This window comes from Mustelus asterias, chromosome 12, assembly GCF_964213995.1.
Source record: "Mustelus asterias chromosome 12, sMusAst1.hap1.1, whole genome shotgun sequence".
Taxonomy (NCBI): domain Eukaryota; kingdom Metazoa; phylum Chordata; class Chondrichthyes; order Carcharhiniformes; family Triakidae; genus Mustelus; species Mustelus asterias.
The window spans coordinates 67265321-67286622 of record NC_135812.1 but is presented as its reverse complement, the minus strand read 5'-3'; the positions used below and the strand labels follow the sequence as shown (position 1 = coordinate 67286622).

Below are 21302 nucleotides of genomic sequence, written 5' to 3'. Positions count from 1 at the left end.
CACCTTCTTCCATCGGACAAAACATACAAAAGTCTAAGATCATGGACCAACCGACTCAAGAACAGCTTCTCCCCTGCTGCCAGTAGACCTTTGAGTGGACCTACCTTATATTTAGCTGATCTTTCTCTACACCCTAGCTATGACTGTAACACTCTCCTTTCCTTCTCCCTTAGGTACTCTATGAATGGTATGTTTTGTCTGTATAGTGCGCAAGAAACAATACTTTTCATTGTATCCCAAAACATGTAACAATAATAAATCAAATCAAATCAAATGTGCAGGTTAGGTGGACTGGCCATGCTAAATTGCCCTTTAGTGTCCCAAGATGTGTAGTTAGATGGATTAGCCATGGTAAATGGGTTATGGGGATAGGGTGGGGGAGAAGGCCTGGGTCAGATACTCTGTCAGAGAGTTGATGCGGACTCAATGGGCTGAATGGCCACTTCTGCATTGTTACGGATTCTATTCTAGGATTTCATCAGAAAGGTACCGCTTCTGACAAGACTGATTTGTTAGTCAAGATTGTGTGCTGTAGTTTCATGAATGGGACTCGAACCAAAAGCTTTTGGGTTAGAGATAAGTGTGAGCAAGAAACCTGTGAAATGTGGGACAAAATTTGATTGTGAAGAATGCAAATCCCGAAGTCACATATGAAATCTTCCGTGACTATTCCCATTTTTTTGAAATAAGGCACAGATATTCTGATGCAAAAGGAACAGCATTGAGACTACAAGATCTGATATTTTAATCTGTAGCTGCTAGTACATGGTCTAGTTTTGATCATACCTACCACTTTTCACATTACACTCATATGACACAGTATATTAACATATGTCCAATGTGCTAATATATACATTGATTCAGATTTGTTTGTAATATAGAATCCTGTCCTGAATCCTGCCTCTCCCCTTTAAAGTCATTCTGTCGTTGTGTATGTAGACAGTTCCAAAAGCGTGGCTCTCTGGTGATGTTTCAATCACACCTTCAACGGTAAGGTGGTAAATTCCGTGATCGTCCAAGTGGTAACCGCCATCGTGATTGTGCCCGGCTAGAAAACACACGACACTTGTGTGTGCATGCAGCACAGAGGATCTCATCATAGTTCCAGGCAACACCTCGTGAGTTTGTACAATGTGGATGGATTGGAATGTGGGCTGCAGTAAGAAAACAAAGACATTGTCTGCTCAGATGTACATCAAATCCAGGTAGCCTATTTGACGACAGGGGATTGGATTGATTCAGATATCCCTAGACATCCCTACAATAATAACCACTTATCACCCAAATCTTTGGGCACTTCATTATCTCAGACTCTGTGCCTTCTAACCCATGGTTTTTCCCATTTATGCATTTCCCCGATTTAAGCCTCAATTTGCAGAATCATAGAATCCCTACAGTATAGAAGGAGGCCATTTAGCCCATCAAGTCTGTACCAACCATAATCCCACCCAGGCCCTATTCCAGCAACCCCACACGTTTACCCTGCTAATCCCCCTGACACTAGGGTCAATTTAGCATGGCTCAATCCCCTAACCCGTACACCTTTGGACTGTGGGAGGAAATCTGAGCACCCAGAGGAAACTCACGCAGACACAGGGAGAGCGTGCAAACTCCACACAGTCACCCGAGGCCAGAATTGAACTTGGGGTCCCTGGCGCTGTAAGGCAGCAGTGCTAACCACTGTGCCGGCAACAATCTATAACTTATATAGAACTTATAACAACTTGTAGATTGTTATCCCAACAATCTATAACTTCCTCCGTTAATGCTATGTTTTCTACAAGGGTTGAATATAAATTAAACAGACCAGTTAACGGGATTATATTTGAAAAAAGCTAATGGAGTGCTGGCCTTTATGTCGAGAGGTGTAAAATAAAAGGGGATAGAAGTCAGGTTTGAGCTATACAAAGTTCTGGTTAGACCACACCTGGTGTTACTGTGAGCAGTTCCAAGTGTAACACCCATAATTAACATTGTTGGATGTACAGCATATGTTTACAAGAATAATGCCTAGACTGCAAGGATTGAATTCTGAGGAGAGATCACACAAACAAGTTGTCTCCTCTGGAATTTGGAAAGTTAAGGGATATTCCGATTGATATTTTCAAGATCTTAAAGGGAAAGTTGGGTAGATAAACAGAAGCTTTCTTCTGGTTGGGAATCCAGGACAGAGAGCATTGTGTAAAAGCTAGAGCAAGGCTCTTCAGGAATGGAGGAAGGAAACCTGGAGCAAGCTGGGAGAAGTTTGGAACTCTCTTGCATGAATTCAGCAACTGGTGCTAGACAAATTTTAAATCTGAAGTTGATAGATTTTTGTTACTAAGGGGCATTGGTAGGTATATGGAGCTAAGTGGCAGAAGGAATAATCTCACTGAACATCAAACATAGTTGCCTCCTCTTCATCCAATGTTCAAAGCAGAGGTTGATAGGTTTCTAAATACCAATGACAGGAAGGGATAGTGTGGGCAGATGGCATTGAGGCTGAAGATCAGCCACGATATAGTTAAATGGCAGAACAGACTCAAGGGGCCGAATGGACTACTTCTACTCCTATGTTGGCATAATCAAAGATAAGTTATTACCTTGACAAATAACAAAATTAGGATCAGATACTTGTAATATTGTTTCCGCTTCACCCCCGTGTTGTTTTTTTAAAGGAAGGGGTGAATGTGGTGGACCTCAGTTGTGCCTTTGTCCTATATGGACCACCGTTGTGTGTGTTTGTCATACCTGGCCACATCCCCTTCCAGTTTGGTTCCTCCCCTCGGCACCTAGTATAAAGGTGGCTGTCTCCTCCCCGTTGTTCAGTCCAGGTCGGTTATTTGTTGGGATCTGCTCCTGATTCTGTTGTGAATAAAAGCCAACACTTGTATTGGCATACCGGTAGTCTTTCGCCTTATTGATAGCGCATCAGGAACATGTACATCAAGAACAGGAAACTTGAGAGTCTCATCTGATGAAGGAGCGGCACTCCGAAAGCTCGTGATTCCAAATAAACCTGTTGGACTTTAACCTGGTGTTGTGAGACTTCTTACTGCACGCAAAAAGTGATAGCAGGAAACTGGTGTGCTCACTTTGATTTCCAGTCACTTCTATAATGTTTTTGTACTATTGGTATTATCTTGTGGACACATATTCTGAAATCAAAGCTTCTGCTCAGATATATTTTGCTAAGCCATCACTTACCAGCAATTATAACCTTCTCCTGGTTATTATCCGAGAACGCTAGTACTTTGTTTAGCCAATCCAACTGCTCTTGACTGAAACCTCCACTGAAAGCCACAAAGCATTTATCCAGCCCAATGAGGCCTATGAATGAAATATTTCAGAACTTTTCAATTCTCAAATTGTAACAATTTCAAACATTTGAAAGCATAACACACACTTCTGCTAGGAGACTCAATGTATTTTAGTTGTTTTTTTAATATATCGTGGGGCTTCCCCAAATTTTACCCATGTGTCCTAGACAGGGTAGATACAGGAAGGATGTTCCCGATGGTGGGGGAGTCCAGAACCATGGGTCAGTCTGAGGATTCAGGGTAGACCATTTAGGATGGAGATGAGGAGACATTTCTTCACCCAAAGAGTGGTGAGCCTGTGGAGTTCATTATCACAGGAAGTGGTTGATGCCAAAACATTGAATGTATTCAAGAGGTGGCTGGATATAGCACTTGGGGCGAATGGGATTAAAGGCCATGGGGAGAAAGCAGAATTAGGCTGTTGAGTTGGACGATCAGCCATGATCGATCGTGATGAATGGCGGAGCAGGCTCAAAGGGCCAAATGGCCTCCTCCTGCTCCTATCTTCTATTTTTATGTTTTACATGAAGTCATTAGGCAAAATGCTAGAACAGCGATTGTTATTTCACTGAAGTTCCACAGGAGATTGTCCCTATTCGTTATTCCTAAGACCAAACTTGAAAAAGATCAAACCTCCATTGTCCTGTCAGCTCAGCCTTGGTGGGTCTGAGATGGAAAGGCTGAAATTCAGCCAGTGGACCTGATAGACCACATACTCTTTCTTAACACTATCCAGACAACCATAAGAAATAGGAGCAGGAGTAGACTGCATGGCTTTTTGAGGCTACTTCGACATTCAGTAAGATCATGGCTGATCTTGGGCTTCAGCCCCACTTACATGCCTGCTTCCATATCCTTAAATTCTTTGATAGACTAAGATAGATGTGTCCATCCCAGCCTTAAATACATTCAATGATGGAGCATTCACAACGCCCAGAGTAAAACTCTCAGATTCACAATGAAGAAATGTCTCTTCATCTCAGTCCTAATTGATTGGCCCTTTATGCTGAGATTGTTTTCCCATGTTCTAGATTCCCCAGCCAGGGGAAACAACATCTCAATACTTATTCTGTCAAGCCCCTTCATAATCTTAAATGTTTCAGTGAGATCACCTCTCATTCTCCTAACCTCCAGGAAAATAGATCTAATTTACTCAACATCTCTTCGTAGGACAGCCCTCTCATCCCAGCAACCAATCTAGTGAACCTTTGCTATACTTCCGCCAATTCAAGTATATCCTTCCCTAAAAATGGACACCAAAATTGCACAGAGTATTCCAGGTATGGTCACATCAAGGCTCCGTACAATTGTAACAAGACTTTCTTATTCTTGTACTCCAATCCTCTTGCAATAAAACCAACAGGCCGTTTGCATAAAAAGTCACAGAAAGGGTTCTCAGTACACATGCATAAGGTGCAAAAATGAATATCAAGATGTCCAGTATCCATCACTCATTTTTTTATTTGCTAATAAACAACTGGTCACATCTGGATCCGCAGATGTGGCTAGCATACTTACATAGGAATTAGGAGCAGAAGTCAGCAAATTTAGCCCTTCGAGCCTGCTCTGTCATTCAATCAGATCATGGCTCATCTCTCCCTGGTCTCAGATCCACCTCTGCAACTGTTCCCCATATCCCTTTAACCTGTTTTTTAAAATTAGAAATATATCTATCTATCTCCTTGAAACCATTCAATGATTCAGACGCCACTGCGCTATGGGGCAGCGAGTTCCACAAATTCACCACCCTCGGTGGGAAGTAGTTCCTCCTCATCTGTTTTAAATCTACTGCCTCTCAATCTATACCCGTGAACCTATACTGGACAACAGTGCCCTACAACAATAACATAATGCACAGAATCAGCAGGGATTCAGAAGGAGAAGATTCTGTCTAACCTGTTTCAACAAAGCCTGGAGTAAAAGCCTGCCTGATATGCGGGTTAGAATACAAGCAAGTGAATACAAGCAAGTGCTACATTTCGGAAAGATAAATAAATAGATGACACGCATTGTCTATGAATGATGTTGAAATGGGTAAAGATGAAGTTGAAAGAGACTTAATTGGCTTGACAAAGCCAAAAGATGTTGAATTACACAGCCAAGACAGCAAGATATAACTCAGAGGTGGCAGTGATTAAACTAGACTGTGCTCTGGTCAGACTGCTCTCGTGTCAGTGCTCTGAGTTGTGAAGAAATACTGCAGAAACTTGGGAACTTTTCAACCTAGAAAGAAGGAGTCTCAGGAGTGATATTATAGAGCTATATGAAGAAAAATTACTGCAGATGCTGAAATCTGAAACAAAAAGAGAAAATGCTGGAAAATCTCAGCAGGTCTGGCAGCATCTGTAAGGAGAGAAAAGAGCTGACGTTTCGAGTCCACATGACCCTTTGTCAAAGCTAAAAGGCATAGAAAGTGGGAGATATTTATACTGCAGGGTGAGGGAATGAAAGATGAGTCATAGCCACAAAAACAAGGGAAAAGGCTGCTAATGGCTGTCCACAGGGAGAATAGAAGGTGTGAATGGCCAAATGGCAGAGAAGCTGAAATCAGAGGGTAAGCTCTGACAGATGAAATTGTGGGGGGAGGGGGTGATGGGTGGGAGAGAGGTAAAATTGAGAAAAAGGGGGAGAAAAGGTGGCTATGATTCATCTTTCACAACACAATCAACTTATGGAATACGCTCCTTTAGTTGAGAAAAAAAGATTTGAATTATTTAAGAAGCAAAATAGATGCATTATGATGGGTTGAAGGGTCTTCCTCATTGATAAGTAACATTTGAAGATGACTAGAATTCTGATCATGTGGTGTGAACTTCTGGATCTGACAAGTCTAGTTTCACACAGGCAGTATGAACAACTTTTAAAAATTCATTCCTGGGATGTGAACATCACTGACTGGGCCAACATTTACTGCCCAATCCTAATTGTACTTGTGAAGGTGGCGGTGAGCCATCTTCTTGAACCGTGAAGGTGACAGGATGTAAGGAAAACTGTTAGGGACAGAGTTCCAGGAATGACAGTGAAGGAAAGGCAATATAGTTCCAAGTCAGGATGTGGGTGGCTTGGAGGGGAACCTCCAGGTGGTGGGGTTCCCATGAGTTTGCTGCAATGGTTCTTCAAGGTGCTAAGTGCTGTTGAGGGAGCCTTGGTGAATTGCTGCAGTGCATCTTGTAGATGGTACACACTGCTGCCACTGTGCGTTGGTGGTACAGGGAGTTGTTGCTTAAAATGGTGGATGGGGTGCCAGTCAAATAGACTGCTTTGGCCAGGATGCTGTCAGGCTTCTTGAGTGCTGGAGCTGCACTCATCCAGGCAAGTGTTGAGTATTCCATCACACTTCTGACTTGTGCCTTGTAGATGGTGGACAGGTTTTGGGGAGTCGAAAAGTAAGTTGGTACATGCAGAATTCCCAGCCTCTGATTTACTCCTATAGCCACAGTGTTTATGTTGTTGGTCCAGTTCAGTTTCTGCACAAAGGTGGCCCCCACGTTGATAGTCAGGAATTCAACACTGCTAATATCATTGAATGTCAAGGGGAGATGGTTGGATTCTCTCTTGTTGGAGGTGATCGTTGCCTGGCACTGGTGTGGTGCAAATTTTACTCATCAGCCCAGGCCTGAATGGCGTCCAGCTCTTGCTGTGTATGGGCAAAAACTGCTCAGTGTCTGAGGAGTTGCAATCATCAGCAAACATTTCCATTTCTGACCTTATGATGAAGGGTAGGTGATTGATGAAGCAGCTGAAGGTGGCTGGGCCTTGGACACTATTCAGAGGAATTCCTGTAGTGATGTTCCGGGATTAAAATGATTGACCTCCAACAGCCAAAATCATCATCTTTTGTGCTGGGTGCAACTCCAACCAGTGGAGGGTTACCCCCTTATTCCCAATGACATTAGTTTTGCCAGGGCTCCTTGATGCCACACTCGGTCAAATGCAGTCACTCACACCTCACCTCTGGATTTCAGTTGGTTGGTCCATGTTTGGATTAAGACTGTAATGAGATCAGGAGCTGGGTGGTCCGGGTGGAACCCAAACTGAGCATCATTGAGCATGTCATTGCCGAGTAATGTCGCTGGATAGCACTCTCGACAACACTTTCCATTTGCTGATAGAGAGTAGACTGATGGGGCGGTAATTGGCTGGGTTGGATTTATCCTGCTTCTTGTGGACAGGATATTCCTGGGCAGTTTTTCACATTTCTGGATAGATGCCAGTGTTGTAACTATACCGGAACAGCATGGCTGGGGGCGCGGCAAGTTCTGGAGCACAAGTCTTCAGTACTATTGTGGGAATGTTATCAGGACCCATAGCCTTTGCAATATCCAGTGCCTTCAGTTATTTCTTGATATCATCTGAAGTGAATCAAATTGAATAAAGACTGGCATGTGTGATGCTGGGGACCTCTGGTGGAGGCTGAGATGGATCATCCACTCGTCACTTCTGGCTGAAGATTGTTGCAAATGCTTCAGCCTTATCTTTTGCACTGATGTGCTGGGCTCCTCCATCATTGAGGATGGGGATATTTGTTCAGCCTCCTTTTCCTGGTGTTTAATTGTCCACCAGCATTCATGACTGGACTTGGCAGGACTGCAGAGCTTAGATCTGCTTTGTTGGCTGTGGGATTATTTAGTCTGACTATCACATGCTGCTTTCGCTGTGTAGCATGCAAGCAGTGCTCATTTTATTACGCTCTACCTGGTGCTGCTTCTGGCATGCCCTCCCGCACTCTTTATTGAACCAGGGTTGATTCCCCAGCTTGGTGGCAATGGTAGAATGGGAGATATGCCAGGCCATGAGGTTACAGATTGTGGTTGTAAACAGTTCTGATGGCCCACAGCACCTCATGGATTCCCAGTTTTGAGTTGTTAGATCTGTTCGAAATCTATCCCATTTAGCACAGTGGTGATGCCACACAACAGGATTGAAGGGTATCCTCAATGTGAAGATGGGACTTTCCCTTCACAAGGACTGTGCGGTGGTCACTCCTACCAATGCGACCATGGACAAATGCATCTGTGAAGGATAAATTGGTGAGATCAAGGTCAAGTGTGTTGTTGGTCTAGCAGTTATGCCCTTTAGTACTCAGCCAGCTCAGTAAGTTAGAGGCACTACTAAACCACTCTTGGTGATGGACAACAAAGTCCCCCACCCAAAGTACATTCTCTGCCCTTGTTACCCTCAGTGCTTCCTTCGAGGTGTTCAAACAGGGCAGAACTGATTCATCAACTGAGGGGGTGGTATGTGGTAAGCAGCAGGAGGTTTCCTTACTCATGTTTGACCTGATGTCATGAGACTTCATGGATCTAGAGTCAATGCTGAGAATTCCCAGGGCAACCCCCTCTCAATTGTATACCAGTGTCACTTCCTATTGGTGAGACAGAATATACTCAGTGATGGTGATGGTGGTATCTGGAATCTTGTTTATAAGGTATGATTCTGTGACTAGTCCATGGGGCAGTTCTCCCAATTTTGGAACTAGCCTTCAAATGTTAGTAAGGAGGACTTTCCAGGATTTAAATTGTTGAGCTTGCAAATCATTTCCAGTGCCAAGATCGGTGCTGGGTGATCTATCCAGTTTAACTCCTTTTTGTAGACTTTGTAGCGGTTCTGATATAACCGCTTGGCTATTTCAGAGGGTCTGCAGTCACGTGTATCATAGAATCATAGAACCCCTATAGTGCAGGAGGCGGCCATTTGGCCCATTGAGCCCACCCATGCCCTATCCGCTTAACCCCACATAGTGTCACTTTGCTGACACTAAGGGACAATTTAGCATGGCCAATCAACTTAACTCACACATCTGTGGACTGATGTCGGCCAGATTGGGTGAGGATGGCAGATTTCCTTCCCTAAAGGGCAGTAGTGAACCAGATGGGTTTTTATGGCCATCGTTTCATGGTCACTAATACTGAAACAAACTTTTTAATTCCAGAATTACTAACTGAATTTAAATTCCCACCAGTTGCTGTGATGGGATTCAAGCCCATGTCCCCAGAGTATGAGCGTGGGCCCTTGGATTACTAGTCTGCCAACATTACCTCAATGCCACTGCCTTTATGGATGACATACCCAGCCTTAAGAAAAATGCATGGAACATTATTGCTGTAAAAAGATATATAAAATAATACATTCCGGAATTATAAAAATAGCATTGATTTGAGGCTCAAAGCTGATATTTTAATATTGGAAACCAGGTAAATAAAGGTTACCCAACACTGCTGTACATGGATGTAAGTTTAAATTACCTTTTGAGCTATTTAAATCTTCATTTTTGTTATACGTCTTCAGTATCTCCATTGAATCATAATGTTTCTTGCTGGAATATTTCCTTCCCAGAATGCTCAGATCATACGAGTCAGTGATTATGAATCGAAACTTAGGAAAAAGACTAAAATGGTAGCCATAAAAAGCCTCGGGATCTTCAGGGTTGGACTGTGTCTCAATGCTGTTCTTCACCTTTCCCAGGTGCTTGCTACTGAGAGCTGATTTAAGTAAGAGCTCCCTGTCAAAATTATACAATTCATGATTTCCCCAGATATGGTGCACTGGAGACGCACATTTTGCCAGCTCATTGGTTACCGTTTGAAGTGCATCTTCTGAGGACTTGAGCTGTGAATTGCAGCCGTCAATGATATCTCCAAGCTGCAGAATAAACCTGGGAGTGGGAGATTCCATGCTTTGACAGCACCACGCAGCAGATGGAGGTTATTCCTATAGTAACGCCTCTTTGTGCATGTGTCATTGTAACCATTATCTGCATTGGCATACTGAATGTCTGTTATGACTCCAAAACTAAAGTTCAGTTTTTTAGTCTCGTATGCTTCAGTTGCCATTCTTTCAATAGCTTAAATTCCACATACTTTGCCACCACCTGAAAAATATAAAGGTCAGGTTTCAACAGTGACTCAGTTTTAATACAAGATCACTACATCATTATTATTAAGCTTTCTTTGCTCTTACCACCTACTATAATGGTAAAGGATCTACTGATAATTGATTACTTCAAAATCAGAAGCACATTTTCAAATCACCTCCCTCCACCTTGAGAACCAGTTCCAAAAGCTCCATGCAACCAAACTCACTTCTTTCCAAGAGGTTTTCCCATGTCTTATTAAATGGCAGTTGATTAGGTGACACATACGACATTTATGACAAAATGTAAGACACAAGGCATCAATGAGAATGTAACCATAAATACACAGAGATGGCCGAGGCTCTGCAGACAGCTTTAAATTAAATAGTGGAGGGGCTGGAGGTTCACATGAGGGCAGCACGCTGGCACAGTGGTTGGCATTGTTGCCTCACAGCTTTAGGGACCCAGGTTTGATTCCAGCCTTGGGTCACTGGCTGTGTGGAGTCTGCACGTTCTCCCCATGTCTGCATGGGTTTCCTCCGGGTGCTCTGGTTTCCTCCCACAGTCCAAAGATGTGCAAGTTAGGTGGATTGGCCATGCTATATTGCCCCTTAGTGTCCCAAGATATGTAGGTTAGGGGGATTAGCGGGGTAAATACGTGGGGTTTTGGTAATAGGGCAGGGGGTGGGTCTGAGTAGGATGCACTGTCGGAGGGTCGATGCAGACTCAATGGGCCGAGTGGCCTTCTTCTGCATTGTAAGGATTCTCTAAAAATACAGAAAGTTAAAGAAAAGGAAAAGGCAATAGTGCAGGGTAGCATTCTGGGTAATGGTAATCAGAGTGTGACAGGAACGGACAGAGTGTACAAATGTAAGAGTAAATTAGCAAGTATGGTCAGAGTAAGGGAAAATGGTTTTAAACAAACAGAGGGAGAGGAAGGTTCAGGCAAAAGGAGATTCAGAAACTCAAAGATAAAAGTTGATAAAATAGAAAAGTATTTCGATGTGGGAAAAGCCAAATGAAGTAGGACAGGAATGGACCATGAGTTTAACAGTACGAGTGCATCACAGAGTAAGGTCCATGCACGGGATAGTACTAAAAATAAACTCACTCTTATCTGAATGCATGGACCATCCACAAAAAGAAAAATGAATTAGTGGCACAAATAAAGATGAATTGTTTCGATCTAATCACCATTACAGAAGCATAATTATAAGGTGACGAAGGTTGGGGAATAAATACCCCAAGGTACAAAATATATTGAAAAGATATGCAAAATGAAAAGGAGGAGGGATAACACTGATAACAAAGGATGACATAAGGATTTTAGTGAAAAAGGAACTTGGCTCAGAAGATCAGGAAGTAGAATCAATAGGAGTAGAGATTAGGAATAGCAAGGGTCAGAAAATGCTGGTGGGTTGCGGATGTGCCATCATTGAATATAATTAAGGCTGAGATTGACTGTTCTTGGTCTCTTAGGGATATGAGGAGTAGACAGTAAAGTGGAGTTGAAGCCCAAGATCAGCTAAATAAATATTTTTAAGCAGCCATGTTACCACCTTTGATTACACCTCCCCAACACTGGGGGTGGCAGAGAGGGCACTATTGCAAATTAATGTACTACAATGCAGAAGGCTGCTGATCTTCAACAGATTTAGAAAGTGGGCAGATAGGTAGCAAGTGCAGTTCAATGGGCAAAAGGAAAAAGAAAACAATGAAAGCATATTTTAAACAGTGAGATTCTCAACAGAGTTGGTAATACAAATAGGAAGGACGGATAAGCTGATAATTTTTAAAGTTGGAGTACAAGTGCAATGGATCCTTAAAAAAAGAAATGAGGAATGTGGATTTTACATGTTAGGGACACTAAATACAAAATGAATTTCTATAAAACTAGTTAATCTGGTTGGAGTATCATGTGCAATTCCATACACCTGCTAAAGGAGGCGTACTGGAAACATGGGAAAATCACAACAAAGAATCATTGGGATAAAAGGTTATGGCAATGAAATAAGAACTTGAAAATTGGAGCACAGAAGAGGAACAAAGATTTTTTAAAATGAAGATTTGTGAGGTGGTAAGTAGGGCAGCACGGTGACACAGTGGTTAGCACCGATGCCTCACAGCACCAGGGAGCCAGGTTCGATTCCTGGCTTGGGTCGCTGTCTGTGTGGAGTTTGCACATTCTCCCCATGTCTGCGTGGGTTTCTTCTGGGTGCTCCAGCTTCCTCCCACAGTCCGAAAGACGTGCTGGTTAGGTGCATTGGCCATGCTAAATTCTCCCTCAGTGTACCTGAACAGGTACCGAGTGTGGCAACTAAGGGATTTTCACAGTAACTTCATTGCAATGTTAATGTGACTACTTGTGACAACTAAATGAGCTTTAAAAGTTAAAGTAGAGAAAGACGTTTTTCACTGGTTAATACAAAATGGTAAATAAGGGACCCAGAGTCAAGATTATCAACAAAAGAATATGGGGGGAGTTAGGGAAATATATTTCACATCGAGGGTTATATGAACATGACAATGCTTTATCCAGACAGTACACAAGGTCAGATTTCTGCGCCTTCAACAGCTGTTTGTGTTTGTTCCATAATTGTTGACTTGCTGGCACACTGGGCTTGAAATCAAAGCTTCTAAAGTAACAGGCATCCAATTCCCCAGTGCCAGTCTTACACCTGGGTGACAAACTGAATGCCTACACCATTATTTGTTATTCTGCACCGATATCAAACAAAACAGTTATAGTACTGACATTATTTGGGTGTTTAACATTGCCTTTTTAAGGAATTTAAGAGAGGAACATTCAAAAAGGGGAGGTAGTACCTGCTACAACAATGCAGATCTGGCTGTCCTGCGTCTAATTGAAACAGGAAAATGGAACTCTGTGCATAGTGTTCACTGCTTTGGACCAGCGTGTGTTATTTTTTAAAACTCCAATCAAATTGAAGTTTTAAAGTTTACTTATTACATTAACACTATTTTTTTTATTCATTCGTGGGACATGGGTGTCGCTGGCTGGCCAGCATTCATTGTCCATCCCCAGTTACCCTTGGAGGAGAGCTGAGAGTCAACCACATTGCTGTGAGTTACATGTAGGCCAGACTAGGTAAGGATGGCAGATTTCCTTTCCTAAAGGACATTAGTAAACCAGATGGGTTTCTCCAACAATCGACAATGGTTTTGTGGTCATCAGTAGATTCTTAATTCCAGATTTTTAAAAATTGAATTCAAATTCCACCATCTGCTGTGGCAGGATTCGAACCCGAGTTCCCAGAACATTAGCTGAGTTTCTGGATTAATAGTCCAGCGATAATATCACCAAGCCATTACTTCCCCTAACACTGCAATGACGTTACTGTGAAAATCCCTTAGTCACCACACTCCGGCACCTGTTCAGGTACACCGAGGGAGAATTTACCATGGCCAATGCACCTAACTAGCACGTCTTTTGGACTGTGGGAGGGAACCGGAGCACTCGGAAGAAACCCACGCAGACACAAGAAGAATGTGCAAACTCCACACAGACAGTGACCCAAGCCAGGAATCGAACCTAGGTCCCTAGCATTGTGAGGCAGCAGTGCTAACCACTGTGCTACTGTGCCACCCAAGAAGCGGCATCACAAAGCAGTAATTTCCTCAAGGAATTCAGATGACAGTTATAATGAATGGTTCAAGATGCCATCTGAAACACAAAATGCAAAAGAGAATCGAGTTGTAGTGAGCAGAGTGAACAACTTTGGTGTCATATTGAATGAAACCAGTTGGCTCCCACTTCCTGTAGTGTGATCCAGGATGATTGAGTGTGTAGTCCCAGGCTCACATGCAGTCTTTAGGTGAGGAAGATTGGGCGGGGTTTTACGACCTCGCTCGGGCGAGACTCGTAAAATCCCGCCCGAGGCCAACGGAGAATTCCATTCTGCGAGCCTCGCCCGCCCCGGAATCGGGGCGATAAAATTCCAGCCATGTTCTCTTCTCATGCAGTATAAATTATTGTACCCTTTATCTCGTGATCTGTCCTGATGAGTGCAAGATGAAAAGCTTACACCTGGTGTCTCTTTTTCCAGCAATAATGGACTCAATGTTACTTGTAGCATTTCAATTCTGTAACATTGGGGGATTGTAAAGCTCTGGGTTTTTTTTAAGCAGCGTTGCCTTAAAAGATTAGTCCATTTTAGAATGACACGATCTACCTACATCCAAAGTCTGAGCTATATGAATGCCTATATTCAAACATGAGAGAATCAACTTCCCACTTCAGCACCCAAGAGTATGGGAGATTTTATTCAATTGTGGGATATGGCCGGGCCAACATTCATTGCCCATCCACCCGTTGATGGATAGAAGTCGGCAGCACAACCTCGGGCATCAGCTGTCTAAAGTTTTTTATTCTTGAATTTTAACGGCTGATGATCGTGAACTAGTTTCGCTTGCATGGATTTAAGTGCTACTGCTTCCTCTGTGCTGTTAGGCCTGGCTACTGAAACAGAAAGCTTGCCTAAAGCAGGGATAGACAATAAATGCCCAATCCGATGACCCGTGTTTGACCAGGAGTTGGGACATCTTTAGCCATGGGTCAGCCTACATTAAATATTGCTCATACAATGATGCACTTCCAAATCTGCATCCCTGTTTAAAACACTACATGCCTAGGACCATTCCATTCCGTTCAGCGCTTTGAACAGTTTCAACGTGATATAAAGGCACTTATAAATTAAAATATCATGTCAATTGGTTTAATACGCATACAGCGCGGTCACAATTAAACCAGGCCTGCTAACCAAACTGACAACACAGAAACGTGCACCGTGCAATTAGCTCCTTGCAAGACCCTGCCCTGCCTCTGAACTGTACCTGTCGCAGAATGACTTGTCCGAGAAAAAGCTGGCAATCTGCACAGTCTGCAATCTCCAACGGGGAACAGTGATTACAATGTTATCAATAAACTCACCCTCCCACCCCACAATCCCCCATCATACACACACACAGCAAGGCGCAGGAAACCTAACACACTGATCAATCACTGCTAACCCTGGCAGGGAATATCCAACTCCATCATTTTCACTGATTCCACTGCAGACTGTTCGAGGGAAACCCATGTACATCATTTCTGTCAACTGGACAAATTGCAACAAGACTGCTAACATCTGACCAGGAGTGATCCTGACTCGACACGTTGGCTCCGTTCTCTCTCCACAGATGCTGCCAGACCTGCTGAGATTTTCCTGCATTTCCTGTTTTTGTTTCAGATTCCAGCATCCGCAGTGATTTGCTTCGATACTAACATCCTGTCTATTTTTTCCCAGTTAGAATCATAGATAGAATCATAGAAAGCCTACAGTTGGGGACTGATGATGGTGTCATCAACTATCCAAGTTTTCTTCATCTTAATTTCTTTTTTTTTTGTCTTCCAGAGAGCTTGAGATGTTTCTGTCCTACCTTTTCCCCTTAGTGAGAATATACCCTGACTGCCCACACAGACATGGGGAGAATGTGCAAACTCCACACAGTGACCCAAGCTGGGAATTGAACCTGGGTCCCTGGAGCTGTGAGGCAGCAGTGCTAACCACTGTGCCACCCAAATAAAGTGTAGGGTTCAGCAGTTCCTTTGTGCTGTCTTCACCTTTATGAAAATGGAAATAATAGAATCATATTTACCCAGCTAATCCCCCTAACCTACACATCTTTGGACACTAAGGGGCAATTTAGCATGACCAATTCACCCAACCTGCACATCTTTGGAGGGTGGGAGGAAACCAGATCACCCGAAGGAAACCCACGCAGATACAGGGAGAATGTGAAACTTCACACAGTCACCCAAGGCTGGAATTGAACCAGGTCCTTTCCATCGTGAGGCAGCAGTGCTAACCACTGTGCCACTGCGCACCTCACACACACACATAGGTAATTGTGAAGGGCAGTAGCAATAAGCTGCTTGTTTTACTCTGCACTGGATACTCCTGGGAGACGCTAATCCAGAATGATGACAACCTCATGGACTTGTGGCGTGTTTTTAATGTGCTGTCAAGTGCTAACTCACAGACCTCAAGTGCTAACTCACAGACCACAATCAGTAAGAATAGGCAACAACACCTCCTCCACGATCATTCTCAACACTGGTGCCCCACAAGGCTGTGTTCTCAGCCCCCTACTATACTCCTTATACACCTATGACCTTGCGGCCAAATTCCCCTCCAATTCAATTTTCAAGTTTGCTGATGACACCACCATAATGGGTCGGATTTCAAACAATGACGAGACAGAGTACAGGAATGAGATAGAGAATCTGGTGAACTGGTGAAGCAACAATAATTTCTCCCTCAATGTCAACAAAACGAAGGAGATTGTCATTGACTTCAGGAAGCATAAAGGAGAACATGCCCCTGTCTATATCAATGGGGATGAAGTAGAAATGTCGAGAGCTTCAAGTTTTTAGGTGTCCAGATCACCAACCTGTCCTGCCCCCCCCCCCCCCCCCCCCCCCAATGCCGACACTATAGTTAAGAAAGCCCACCAACGCCTCTACTTTCTCAGAAGACTAAGGAAGTTTGCCATGTCAGCTACGACTCTCACCAACTTTTACAGATGCACCATAGAAAGCTTTCTTTCTGGTTGTATCACAGCTTGGTATGGCTCCTGTTCTGCCCAAGACCACAAGGAACTACAACAGGTCATGAATGTAGCCCAATCCACCACACAAACCAGCCTCCCATCCATTGACTCTGTCTACACTTCCTGCTGCCTCAGCAAAGCAGCTGGCATAGTCAAAGACCCACGCATCCCGGAAATTCTCTCTTCAAACTTCTTCCTTCAGGAAAAAGATACAAAAGTCTGAGGTCACGTACCAACCGACTCAAGAACAGCTTCTTCCCTGCTGCTGTCAGACTTTTGAATGGACTTACCTTGCATTAAGTTGATCTATCTCTGCACCCTAGCGATGACTGTAACTTTACATTCTGCACTCTCTCGTTTTCTTCTCTATGAACGGTATGTTTTGTATAGTGCGCAAGAAACAATATTTTTCACAATGTTAATTCATGTGACAATAATAAATCAAATCAAATCAAGGTGCAACAGCTCTGTCTCATTTGGAGGCAGCTGTAAGTTAATAACTGACCCAGGACTCTCGAACGCAAAATAAATTTTTCACCCACCTCTTTTCATTCCAAATGTCAAACTTCTCTGGAAAGTAGCAACAAAAGCTGATGATCAGTGCAGCCAGATGTAAATGAACACGGCTTGTCAGTCTATTGACAGTTTCCTCACTGACACTGTTTTCTTTGATGTGCCCTAGCAGTGTAGGGAATGTGTAGTTTTGGCTTTTTACTCGCACTTGCTAAACTTCCAATGACTTTTGGAAATCATCTGTTTGTTCCCAGTGCTGAGAAAAACTCATCCTTTCCTTGCAATTTTGGGTTCAGTTCATTCAGAATTGTGACAAGGTGGCTAGCACTGCTGCTTCACAGCGCCAGGGACCCAGTTCGATTCCTGGCTCGGGTCACTGTCTGTGCAGAGTTTGCACATTCTCATCGTGTCTGCATGGGTTTTCTCCCACAGTCCAAAAATGTGCGGGTTAGGTGGCTTGGTCATGATAAATTGCCACTTAGTGTCAGGGGAACTAGCTAGGGTAAATGCATAGGGTTATGGGGATAGGGCCTGGGTGGGATTGTGGTCGCTGCAGGCTTGATGGCCCAATGGCCTCCTTCTCACTGTAGAATTCTATGATTCAAAAAGATGTCTGCAAGGTAAGGCAGTTAGCATCCAACTTCCATCATCAAACGAATCAGCCAGACGGGACGATTTCTCAAGGAGGAAAGCATGGATTTCATACCTCAGTTTGTCAACGCTGCCATGCATCCAACCCCCCAATAGCCAACATACCTCTGTGTGAAAGAATAAATGTGTGTGCTTGGCTCCCACATCAGAATACAGAGCCTCGAAAAGCCTGGAATTGAGTCCCCTGCGTTTAGTGACTTTCACGACTTTTCCACACCACTTCAAGATCGGATGGAATTCCTTTTAATGCCAATGCCTCGTGATCAATGAAGCAATGATTCCAAACAATGTCCTGACCAGCTGATTCCTTAATCCTTATTATAACTCCACTGTTTATCCCAGTCATACTGGCTGTCCCATCGCTTATGATTCCTCTGCAGTTAACCCAGTTGAGGTCGCACTTCCCAATCACGTAACTATTCAACACTTCAAGGATCTGTGCGCCAGTTGTGTTGGTTGGTAATGGCAAACCGCATAGTATAGCCACAAAAAATTTATTGTGCCAAACATATATAATGTAAACTAGCAAGTTTGCATTATCTGTAATGTCTCATGTACTTTCACCCAGTTGTATTGAGAACTGCTATGCTAAATGTACTACTAAATTCTCAGCAATGTCACTAATTCGGCAAGCCACTGTGTTATCACTAAACGGGATGCATTTCAGCTGACCTCTCATCTAGGACCCTGCGAGCCTCGTCTGATGCTGCAGGAAGAATTCATCTCTCTGCAACAGTGTGGGGCATTTTCTCTTTAGCCGCATTTAGAGTGATATGTGGTTCTTGGCACCTGAGACAGGCCATCTTTGGGGACTCTATGACCCTTTCTTTATACACCCGCCCATGGGTCATCACCCCCACTTTGAAAAAGCCTGCTCTATTCAGTTAGTCTTGCCCGCCAACCCAATTATTCTTAGCCCATTGGTTGCTCCCCCGATTAATCACTCTAGATTACTCCCTGCCTTTCCCAACCTAAACCTTATGAGGATCCCTGTTCCCTAAATATTCCCCCACTGACACTTGATCCACCTGGCCCACTTCATTCCCAAGAAGCAGGTCTAGCAATGCTTCATTTCTCGTTGGATTGCAAACAAAGCCCTGTAACTTCTGATGGAATGGCAATTGTTTGCAGACGACACAAAGATAAGTGGAAAAGTGAATCGTGTGGAGGGCGTAGAAGGTCTGCAGAGAGATTTGGACAGGCTGAGTGAGTGGGCGAGGATCTGGCAGATGAAGTATAACGTTGACAAATGCGAGGTTATTCACTTTGGAGGAAATAATAGCAAATTGGATTATCTAAATGGAACAAAATTACAACATGCTACTGTGCAAAGGGACCTGGGGGTCCTTGTGCATGAGACGCAAAAACCCAGTCTGCAGGTGCAACAGGTGATCAAGGCGGCAAATGGGATGTTGGCCTATATCGCAAGGGGGAGAGAATATAAAAGCAGAGATGTCTTGCTGCATCTGTACAGGACATTGGTGAGGCCGCAGCTGGAATACCGTGTGCAGTATTGGTCCCCTTATTTGCGGAACGATATATTGGCCTTGGGAGGGAGTGCAGAGAAGGTTCACCAGGTTGATACCAGAGATGAGGGATGTTGATTATGAGGAGAGACTGAGCAGATTGGGTTTGTACTCGTTGGAATTTAGAAGGCTATGGGGGGATCCTATCGAGACCTATAAGATAATGAAGGGGCTGGATAGGGTAGAGGTGGAGAGATTCTTTCCACTTAGAAAGGAAGCTAGAACTAGAGGGCACAGCCTCAAAATAAAGGGGGGGTCAGTTTAAGACAGAGTTGAGGAGGAACTTCTTCTCTCAGAGGGTGGTGAATCTCTGGAATTCTCTGCCACTGAAGTGGTGGAGGCTACCTCGTTGAATATGTTTAAATCACGGATAGATGGATTCCTGATCGGTTAGGGAATTAGGGGTTATGGGGATCAGGTGGGTAAGTGGAACTGATCCACTTCAGATCAGCCATGATCTTATTGAATGGCGGGGCAGGCTCGAGGAGCTAGATGGCCTACTCCTGCTCCTATTTCTTATGTTCTTATGAGTCAGAGGGAGGGAGGGTTGTTTGGGCCTGAGCAGATCGACAGGTGAAGGTAGGGTCGAGCCGGTGGAGGGGGAGTTGAGTCACAATGGGCCAAGAGGTAGGGGGAGACCGGGAGAAGGGGATGGTAGCTGGAGAATGGGGTAATTGAGGCTGTGGGGAATCATTGGGGCTAGTAGTATAGGGTGAGGAGTCCCATGGGGAGGGGGAGTGTGATGATACTGTGCCTTTGAGAAATATATGTGTATCTTGTTTCTTGGAAGGGGTATGTTAGAATTCAGCTCTGTTTTGCAGGATGCCGATTTGTCTAGCAAAACCTTTAAATTGGTAGCTGAAGCCAGGATAAGCACTCATTTTAGACCTGGAGTGTTTGTTTTAAACAGTGCTAATGCAATTATGTTTACTTAGGTCTCCCCTTGAGGTTTCAGAGTTAGAGTTTTGATTAGGTTGATTGACAGGAACAGAATCATGAGCTTAATGGGAGGAGCGATGCAGGCAAGAAAGGATTTCAGCTCAACTTTAACAAATACAAGCAGTTGCTGTTTGGACTGCCTTTTCTAGGATTAAATGCTATAAAACAGTGAGTGTTAAGGAATTGGTGCTTTTACCCAGGTGTTGCATTTGATTAGTTTAAATAGGGAGTGCCTTGTGGAGAAATGGCTCTTTCATTGGCAAAAGTTTTCCTGTGTGTGGAAGAGGTCACTGAGTGGTTTACAACAGGTGGTCTGAACAAACCTTTTCGAATTGGCGAACCAGCTGGAGTTGACTATGTCTAAAGGGGCAAGGAAGGCGGAGATAATTTCAGTGATAGCTCAGCATTTACATTTGCCAGAGACAGTCTGAATAAATGGCTAGAATTCAATTATCTTACATTATTATAGTTTCCCCCAGCACAACTTTGGGATAAACCCCTGGAGCTCAGAACATACTGCTGTGGAAAATTCTCCTGAACACACTATGAACACTTGTCTCTCTCTGCCCTCTCTCCCAGTCTATGTTCTAATAATTAAAATTTCCCCATTCTTGTGATTCTTAGTAATTGCTTTGCAAATGTGTTCCTGTATATCGTTTCTACTAATTGGTAACCAGGGACTACATGGAGCAATGTAATTACACCTTTTTTGTTCATTAAACTCTAGCCTAAGCGATTCTCTCCTTGAACCCTCTGGGACACCTTTAATCTCCAGCACTGTAGTGTTTTCCGGAATCAATACAGCCACCCCTCCCATTTTCCTTCCTTTCCTACTTTTCCTGAACACCATGCATCCAGGAATAGTTAATACCCAGCCCTTCCTCCTCCCACACTCCAAAGATGTGCAGG

The 21302-nt window shown here is 43.7% G+C and overlaps 1 pseudogene across 1 annotated transcript; it reads right to left on the bottom strand.

Moving 5' to 3' along the window:
• Nucleotides 1-860: 860 nt before the first annotated feature.
• LOC144501553 (manganese-dependent ADP-ribose/CDP-alcohol diphosphatase-like) lies at nt 861-20581 on the bottom strand (annotated as a pseudogene). Its single transcript, XR_013499147.1, has 4 exons — nt 17307-20581; nt 9545-10170; nt 3187-3309; nt 861-1154 (listed from the first exon to the last, which is right to left on the bottom strand). The product of XR_013499147.1 is annotated as a manganese-dependent ADP-ribose/CDP-alcohol diphosphatase-like (transcript).
• Nucleotides 20582-21302: the final 721 nt, after the last annotated feature.